We start from the raw sequence: 9,931 nt of genomic DNA on the forward strand, positions 1-9,931 counted from the left end.
GGGTAGATAAATGCCCCAGTGCCCTTGCCTGTCAACTGGAATAATTCTGTCTCCCAGGGTAACTCAGGGAAGGAACCCAGTGGCAAAAGCAGTAACTTTCTTGATAACACACACTTTATTGGTTTCCTTCCCTTTGTTGTCTCACTTATCCACTCCATACATGTGTTTTCCTAGGATCACTTGTAAAATAAACCACTTTCATGCAAATGTTTGCCTCACGGTCTGCTACTGGGGGAACCCAAACTATGACACCTATGAGGAACATGCTTCCAATTATGAAAACTACATTCACTCCATTGAACCCATGAAAATCCTTATTAATATTATAAACCTGGGTTGTCAAATACAGTAACACTATTCACATAATGCACATAAATGCATCTGGTCCAAATTGAGGCGTGCTTTAACTGTACAGTACACCACAGATTTCAAATATAGCATAAAACTTTTTTGTCTCAATGATTTTTTCCTGTTTATTACATGCTGATGTATTTTTGACACATAGTTTCAAAAAGGTCTTACTAATATTACTTTAACTTGTCCCTTTTAACTTTTTCACATGGTTATTGCAAATTTAAATTTATAGATGTGGCTCACTATATATTTCTGTGGACAGCACTGCTATAACCAATGGACAGAATTTAACACCACAAATTTCTCTCCCACTTAAGAAAGTAAATAAGTATCATGAGAGTATTTAAATCTTGAATGTGATCTAATTCATGAAAAGAAGTCACACACACATTTCAGAACTTTGTTATTAGTAATGTGTTACCTGTGTTACTTCCCACTGGCCCTCAGTCGTATGTGCATCATTATACTATCATATAGAGCCCTGATGTAAAAATTGAAGCAAAACTGCTCAATGTGAGCCAATGACTTCTCTGGGGGCTCAGTGGTAAAGAATCTGCTTGCCAAGCAGTAGACTCAGGTTTGATACCTGGGTCGGGAAAATCCCCTGGAGAAGGAAACAGCAACTCACTCCAGTATTCTTGACTGGGAAATCCCATGGGCCGAGAGGCCTGGCAGGCTACAGTCCATGGGGTCACAAAAGAGAACGACTGACTAAACCACATTAAGATATCATAATAAAAATGGGATTTTCAGTTATTTTGATTCCAGCCTTTTGGAAAACTAGTTCATTATTTAGATAAGTGTCCAGAAACTGCAAAGAGTTGATAAAGGTGTCCTTGGAGAAGGCAATGGCACCCCTCTCCAGTACTCTTGCCTGGAAAATCCCATGGGTGGAGGATCCTGGTAGGCTGCAGTCCATGGGGTCGCTAAGAGTCGGATACGACTGAGCGACTTCACTTTCACTTTTCACTTTCATGCATTGGAGGAGGAAATGGCAACCCACTCCAGTGTTCTTGCCTGGAGAATCCCAGGGACAGGGGAGCCTGGTGGGCTGCCATCTATGGGGTCGCACAGAGTCAGACACGACTGACGCAACTTAGCAGCAGTAGCAGCAGCAGAAAAGAATATACCTAAAAAGATGAAATCCCTGTTTTCATTAGGCTCACAATCTAGAAAAAGAGTAAGTAAAAAGAAAATTATAGCAAAGTAATACAAATAATAAGATAATCAGTTCAGTAGCTCAGTCGTGTCCAACTCTTTGAGACCCCATGAATCGCAGCATGCCAGGCCTCCCTGTCCATCACCAACTCCCGGAGTCTATCCAAACCCGTGTCCATCAAGTCAGTGATGCCATCCAGCCATCTCATCCTCTGTCATCCCCTTCTCATCCCGCCCCCAATCCTTCCCAGCATTAGGGTCTTTTCTAATGAGTCAACTCTTCACGTGAGGTAGCCAAAGTATTGGAGTTTCAGCTTCAACATCAGTCCTTCCAATGAACACCCAGGACTGATCTCCTTTAGGATGGACTGGTTGGATCTTCTTGCAGTCCAAGGGACTCTCAAGAGTCTTCTCCAATACGAAAGTTCAAAAGCATCAATTCTTTGGCACTCAGCTTTCTTTACCGTACAACTCTCACATCCATACATGACCACTGGAAAAACCATAGTCTTGACTAGATGGATCTTTGTTGGCAGTGTAATGTCTCTGCTTTATAATATGCTGTCTAAGTTGCTCATAACTTTCCTTCCAAGGAATAAGCGTCTTTTAATTTCGTGGCTGCAATCACCATCTGCAATAAGATAATATAAACATACAAATATATTCATTCTCACCTATTAAATTAGCAACACTTTTTAAAAAACAGAATTAGTTCAGTTCAGTTGCTCAGTCATGTCCAACTCTTTGCAACACCATGGACTGCAACATGCCAAGCCTCCCTGTCCCTCGACAACTCCCAGAGTTTACCCAAACTCATGTCCATTGAGTTGGTGATACCATCCAACCACCTCATCCTCTGTCGTCCTCTTCTCCCACCTTCAATCTTTCCCAGGATCAGGGTATTTTCAAATGAGTCAGTTCTTCACATCAGGTGGCCAAATTATTGGAGCTTCAGCTTCAACATCAATCCTTCCAATGAACACTCAGGACTGATCTCCTTTAGGATGGACTGGTTGGATCTCCTTGAGGTACAAGGGAATTTCAAGAGTCTTTTCAAATATCAAAGTTCAAAAGCATCAGTTCTTCAGTGCTCAGCTTTCTTTATAGTCCAACTCTCACATCCATACATGACTACTGGAAAAACCATAGCCTTTAGTAGATGGACATTTGTTGGCAAAGTAACGTCTCTGATTTTTAATATACTGTCTAGTTTGGTCATAACTTTCCTTCCAAGGAGTAAGTGTCTTTTAATTTCAAGGCTGTAGTCACCATCTGAAGTGATTTTGGAGCCCCCCAAAATAAAGAAGGCAATGACACCCCACTCCAGTACTCTTGCCTGGAAAATCCGATGGATGGAGGAGCCTGCTAGGCTGCAGTCCATGGGGCCACTGAGAGTCGGACACGACTGAGCGACTTCACTTTCACTTTTCACTTTCACTTTTCACTTTCACTTTTCACTTTCATGCATTGGAGAAGGAAATGGCAACCCACTCCAGTGTTCTTGCCTGGAGAATCCCAGGGACGGGGGAGCCTGGTGGGCTGCCGTCTATGGGGTCAAACAGAGTTGGACACGACTGAAGTGACTTAGCATAGCAAAATAAAGTCAGCCACTATTTCCAGTTTCCCCATCTATTTTCCATGAAGTTGATGGGACTGGATGCCATGATCTTAGTTTTCTGAATGTTGAGCTTTAAGCCAACTTTTTCGCTCTCCTCTTTCACTTTCATCAAGAGGCTCTTTAGTTCTTCTTCACTTTTGGTCATAAGATCATCTGCATATCTGATGTTACTCTATTTCTCCCAGCAATCTTGATTCCAGTTTGTGCTTTATCCAGCCCATCCCATGCTAATTAAAAGTGTGATAGGCACTGTAATCTACTATTGGTAAACTATAAATTAGAATAGTCTTTTTAGTTAATAATTTGACAATATTTATTAAAAGCCTTAAATTGTTCACCTTCTTTTACCCAATAGGATGTTTACCTACAAGATGATGAAGGCAAAAAAGTCACTTACAGAAAACTGTTTATGCACAACTTTATTTATATACAAATGTTTCTCAGAGCAATGATTATTATTAAATTATAATAGAATTTAGAAACACCCTAACTTCCAAGTTTAGCAACAGCAACATGATTAAATAAATTAGGAATTATTTTTAAATAAGTGCTTTTGAACATCTATCACACATCACATACCCTTCAAAGAACTAAGAATCAATGGCTTACAAAACATGTAAGGTTTATCTTCTCACAGTGTTTACATTGAATTCATAGGAGATAGACAGTAAACAAGTTAATGAATGAACAAGATAATATCAGAAGTGCTGACTCATTGGAAAAGACCCTGATACTGGGAAAGATTGAGGGCAGGGGGAGAAGGGGACGACAGAGAATGAGATGGTTGAATGGCATCACCAACTCAATGGACATGAGTTTGGGTAAACTCCGAAAGTTGGTGATGGACAGGGAAGCCTGGAGTGCTGCGATTCATGGGGTCACAAAGAGTCGGACACGACTGAGTGACTAATCTGGACTGATGAAGAACAAGAAGTGAGAGTAGCTAGAGATGGCTGGCAAGCCCTGATTTTAATTGGGTAGTCAAGAAGGCTACTCAGATAAGAAATAGCCAAAACATGAAAACCAAGGAGTCAGTCTTCTATAAACCTGGGAGCAAAAAGAAAAAAAATTAAAAAACCAAAAATGTAAAAAAAATGAAAAACAGTCCTTGGTATTGGATAAGATAACTTAGGTGAGTGTAGATTTAAAAAAGGAAAGGGAGACTTCCTTTTGCATCTGTCAGAGGAGGCAAACTGCCACCCCCAAGACTGGGGAGGCCCACAGGTGAACAGAGGAAGTTGAGGCTTCTCAGGGTGAAACCACCATGGGAGCCTGCGCTTGGAGAGGAAACCAGAGCCATAACCGAAAAACTGCTGGAGGCTCAGTGTGAACAATCTGAGAGTAAAAACCCCAGGGGGACCTGGTAATGAAGGGACTCATAATACTGTGAACCTTACCTCCAGGAGTTTCACCGGGATCCTACAAGAAATACCAGGGAAAGTCCCCTCAGCCTTCCTGCTGGGAGTGGGGGCATGGGGAGGAGCCAATTTGAAATAATCAGAACACTCAGTCTTCTGAAGAAGGCCTTTCCCAGGGGAAAACTAGTACTAGAGTCTAATCCTCTAGAGTATTAACTGAGCCAACTGACCTGGGGAAGGGAATACCCAGTTCCAGCTGGCTTGAGCTATTCTGTCCCATATAAGAGAAGGGGTGGGGGAGAGAAAAATGAGAAACACTTGTGAGGTTTACAGTCCAGAGGAAGAGGCTCACTGAGAGCAATGGGATCTGCCTGCCCTCACACCTCACCTCCTCATTACTAAAACCCACTTATAGCAGTGCCTTTAATCCAGGACATCATGTCCACGTTTCAAGAAAAAGTTACAAGGCACAGCAAAGGCAAAAGAAAAAAAAAATTTTTTTTTTGAAGAGACAAAGCATCATCTGAACCAGACATAGCAGGGATGTTGGAAACATCAGACCAGAAGTAAGCCAGAAAGAAAAACACCAATACAGCATACTAACGTATATATATGGAATTTAGAAAGATGGTAATGATAACCCTAAAAGCGAGACAGCAAAAGAGACACAGATGTATAGAACAGTCTTTTGGACTCAGTGGGAGAAGGTGAGGGTGGGGTGATTTGAGAGAATAGCACTGAAACATGTATATTATCATATGTGAAACAGATCGCCAGTCCAGGTTCAATGCATGAAATAGGATGCTCAGGGCTGATGCACTGGGATGACCCAGAGGGATGGGATGGGGAGGGAGTTAGAAGGGGGGTTCAGGATAGGGAACACATGTACACCCATGGCTGATTCATGTCAATGTATGTCAAAACAACTACAATATTGTAGAGTAATTAGCCTCCAATTAAAATAAAAAATAAAAGCGACTCTGGCTTCCCCAGTGACTCAGTGGTAAAGAATCTGCCTGCCAATGCAGGAGACCTGGGTTCAATCCATGGGTCAGGAAGATCCCCTGGAGAAGAAATTGGCAATCCACTCTAGTATTCTTCCCTGGGAAATCCTATAGACAGAGAAGCCTGGTGGGCTACAGTCCATGGGGTCACAAAAGAGTTGAACATGCCTGAGTGACTAAACAACAGTGATAATAACATGATTAATATATCAAGGGCTCTAAAGGATAAAGTATACAGCATGCAAAAATAGATGGGCAATAGACTCAGAAAGATGTAGATTCTAAGAAGGAACAAAGAAGAGATGCTAGAAATAAACAGCAGTGTAACAGAAAAGAAGAAAAAACCCTACAACTATGCTTATTATTTTCAAATTAAAGAAAAACACTTTGTCTATAAAGGAATAAAGATAAGAATTGTATCCAATTCTACTCAGAAACCATCCAAAACAAGGAGAGAGTAGAGTGAAAAAGTTTTAAATGTTGAGAGAAAACAAAACAAAACACCAATTTAGAATTCTATAGTTTGTGAAATGATTTTCAAAAGTAAAGGAAAAATGATTACTTCTTCAGACAAACAAAAATTGGGAAAGGAGTATGACAAGGCTGTATAATGTCACCCTGCTTATTTAACTCATATGCAGAGCATCATGCAAGGTGCCAGACTAGATAAAGCACAAACTGGAATCAAGATTGCCAGGAGAAATATCAATAATTTCAGATATGCAGTTGAAGCCTAGTGTGCTGCAGTCTATGGGGTCACAAAGAGTCACACATGACTGAGCAACAGAACTGAACTGATGATGATACCACTGTAGATGCACAAAGCAAAGAGTAACTAAAGAGTCTCTTGATGAGGGTGAAAGACAAGAGTGAAAAATCTGGCTTAATGCTCAACAATCAAAAAGCTAAGATCGTGGTGTCTGGTCTCATCATTTCATGGCAAATAGATGGGGAAAAAGACGAAGCAGTGAGATTTTATTTTCTTGGGTTCCAAAATCACTGCAGACAGTGACTGCAGTCATGATATTAAAAGACACTTGCTCTTTGGAAGGAAAGCTATGACAAACCTAATAAAATCTAAAGGGAAGATGTAGACATTCTAGAGATGGATTCACAACAATGTGAATATAACTAATACCATAGAGCAGTACATTTTATAAAATGGTGGAAATTGTTCATTTTACATTATGTATATTTTACGGCGTAGGGGAGAGGAAAATTTCTTTTACTCTTCTAGGCTCTCTGGCTGAGGCCTTGGAGATTCAAACGATGTAAGACAGATGAACAAGAGAAATACAGTTTATTAACTTGTATAGAATGCACACTTATGGAAAGATCTTCTATCATTTACAGATTGTTATTTTTGTACTCAGATAGTATTACAAAGTGCTTCATCTTCAGGAAGATTCATAGGAAGGATTTTTGACAAATACAGGTTTCTGATAAATTTCAGACCTTGCTGCTAAACTTTGTAAGGAATTATATGATTCTAACAGAAAGTCTGATGTATTCATAAAACTGTTAACAAAAAGAGGACTAGTTGCTGAGTGAACTTGTGAATATGGTTATGATTTTTATGACTTTTGTCTAAAATATTACTGGTTTTAGCTAGCATTTTCCAGATATAAGGAAACCCTTCCTTTCAAGATAATGAAGACTTAAAGGGAACCCTCTTACACTGTTGGTGGGAATGCAAACTAGTACAGACACTATGGAGAACAGTGTGGAGATTCCTTAAAAAACTGGAAATAGAACTGCCTTATGATCCAGAAATCCCACTTCTGGGCATACACACCAAGGAAACCAGAATGTAAAGAAACACGTGTACCCCAATGTTCATCACAGCACAGTTTATAATAGCCAGGACATGTAAGCAACCTAGATGTACATCAGCAGATGAATGGATAAGAAAGCTGTGGTACATATACACAATGGAGTATTACTCAGCCATTAAAAAGAATACATTTGAATCAGTTCTAATGAGGTGGATGAAACTGGAGCCTATTATACTGAGTGAAGTAAGCCAGACAGAAAAACACCAATACAGTATACTAACACATATAAATGGAATTTAGAAAGATGGTAACGATAACCCTGTATGCGAGACAACAAAAGAGACACAGATGTATAGAACAGTCTTTTGGACTCTGTGGGGGAGGGAGAGGGTGGGGTGATTTGGGAGAAAGGCATTGAAACATGTATAATATCATATATGAAATGAATCGCCAGTCCAAGTTCAATGCATGGTACTGGTTGCTTGGGGCTGGTGCACTGAGACGACTCAGAGGGATGGTACGGGGAGGGATGAGGGAAGGGGGTTAAGGATAGGGAACACGTATATACCTGTGGCAGATTCATGTTGATGTATGGCAAAACCAATACAATATTGTAAAGTAATTAACCTCTAATTAAAATAAATAAATTTATTTAAAACAACAATAACAACAACAAAAAAAAAACAATTTGGAAAATTAGACCTTTGTAAGTATAATTAAAACATATCTTTTCTTTCTACCTGATTCCTCCAAAAACTGGAAACTCTTAGGTTCCCAGCAGATTTATCAGATAAATAAGGGAGGCTACCTCCTAAAATGGGCACTCTTCCAAACTCCAGTTGATAATTATATTCTCTGAATGAGATTTCTCATCTGTAAATTGCATACTGAAAAGTAATATCAATTTCATGGAGTTATTGTTGATGTGAAAGTGCTTACTGCAGTTCATAGCACAGAAGAGAAAATCAGTAAGTAGAAACTATTACAGCAAGCTATTTTACCAGAGTATTAAATTGACTGTCCCTTGCTGTGGTGTGAATGCTTGTGTAAAAGGAATGAACATGGAATTCTTGAGGTTATAGCTAAGGTATAACCTTAGCTGGTTATAAAGAGCACAGTTGGCAAGAAAACAGCCAACCAAGACTTCCTCCACAGAAGAGAGATCAAAACCCAAGTCAGAGGCGAGTAAAGGTCTGGGAATGAGAGGCAGAAAGCTGGAGAGGCCTGTCCCCAGTGATGACCAACCCAAAGTAGAGGGGACACAGGATATGATAGAAACCCCTTCAAGTATGGCTCATGCCTTACCTCCTGCTAGAAGCCAGCAGCATTATCAGCTTTGTAGAGGAGATTCCCATGCCATAAACCTGTGTTATGAGTGAAGTAAAAAACCCCAATTTCCCACTTGGAGTCTGAAAAATTCAGAAAGAGGGAGAAAACAGGCCTATGGAGTCTACAGCCAGAGTGAGAGAATGCCATAGAGGGAGATGAAATATGTGTCTTCCAACTGGGGAGTGGATGAGAACCAGCTACATCCTTCCTTCAAATTGAGTTCTATACACTCTGCAAAAACAGGCCCAGGAGCAGACTGTGGCTCAGATCATGAACACCTTACTGCCCAATTCAGATGTAAATTGAAGAAAGTGGGGAAAACCACTAGATCATTCAGGTATGACCTAGATCAAATCCCTTATGATTATACAGTGGAAGTGAGAAATAGACTTAAGGGACTAGACCTGATAGGCAGGATGCCTGACCTAAGAACAGAGGTTCATGACATTGTACAGGAGACAGGGATCAAGACCATCACCCAGAAAAACACTCCAATATTGTAGAGTAATTAGCCTCCAAATATAGTTTTTTAAAAAAGACAAAAATGGCTGTCTCAGGAGGCCTTACAAATAGCTGTGAAATGAGGAGAAGTGAAAAGCAAAGGAGAAAAGGAAAGATATACCCATTTGAATGCCGAGTTGCAAAGAAGAGCAAGGAGAGATAAGAAAGCCTCCCTCAGCCATCAATGCAAGGAAATAGAGGAAACCATTAGAATGGGAAAGACTAGAGATCTTTTCAAGAAAATTTGAGATACCAAGGGAACATTTCATACAAAGATGGGTACCATAAAGGACAGAAATGGTATGGACCTAACAGAAGCAGAAGATATTAAGAAGAGGTGGCAAGAATACACAGAGGAACTGTACAAAAAAGCTCTTCACAACCCAGATAATCACGATGGTGTGATCACTCACCTAGAGCCAGACATCCTGGCATGTGAAGTCAAGTGGGCCTTAGGAAGCATCACTATGAACGAAGCTAGTGGAGGTGATGGAATTCCAGTTGAGCTATTTCAAATCCTAAAAGATGATGCTGTGAAAATGCTGCACTCAACATGCCAGCAAATATAGAAAACTCAGCAGTGGCCACAGGACTGGAAAAGGTCAGTTTTCATTCTAATCCCAAAGAAAGGCAATGCCAAAGAATGCTCAAACCACTGCACAACTGCAATCATCTCATACACTGGTAAATTAATGTTCAAAATTCTCCAATCCAGGCTTCAGCAATACGTGAACTGTGAACTTCCAGATGTTCAAGCTGGTTTTAGAAAAGGCAGAGGAACCAGAGATCAAATTGCCAACATCTGCTGGATCATCAAAAAAGCAAGAAAGAGTT

The sequence above is a fragment of the Bos grunniens genome, chromosome 12 (assembly GCF_055505025.1).
Source record: "Bos grunniens cultivar Pamir isolate PY7600 chromosome 12, Bosgru_T2T1.0, whole genome shotgun sequence".
Taxonomy (NCBI): domain Eukaryota; kingdom Metazoa; phylum Chordata; class Mammalia; order Artiodactyla; family Bovidae; genus Bos; species Bos grunniens.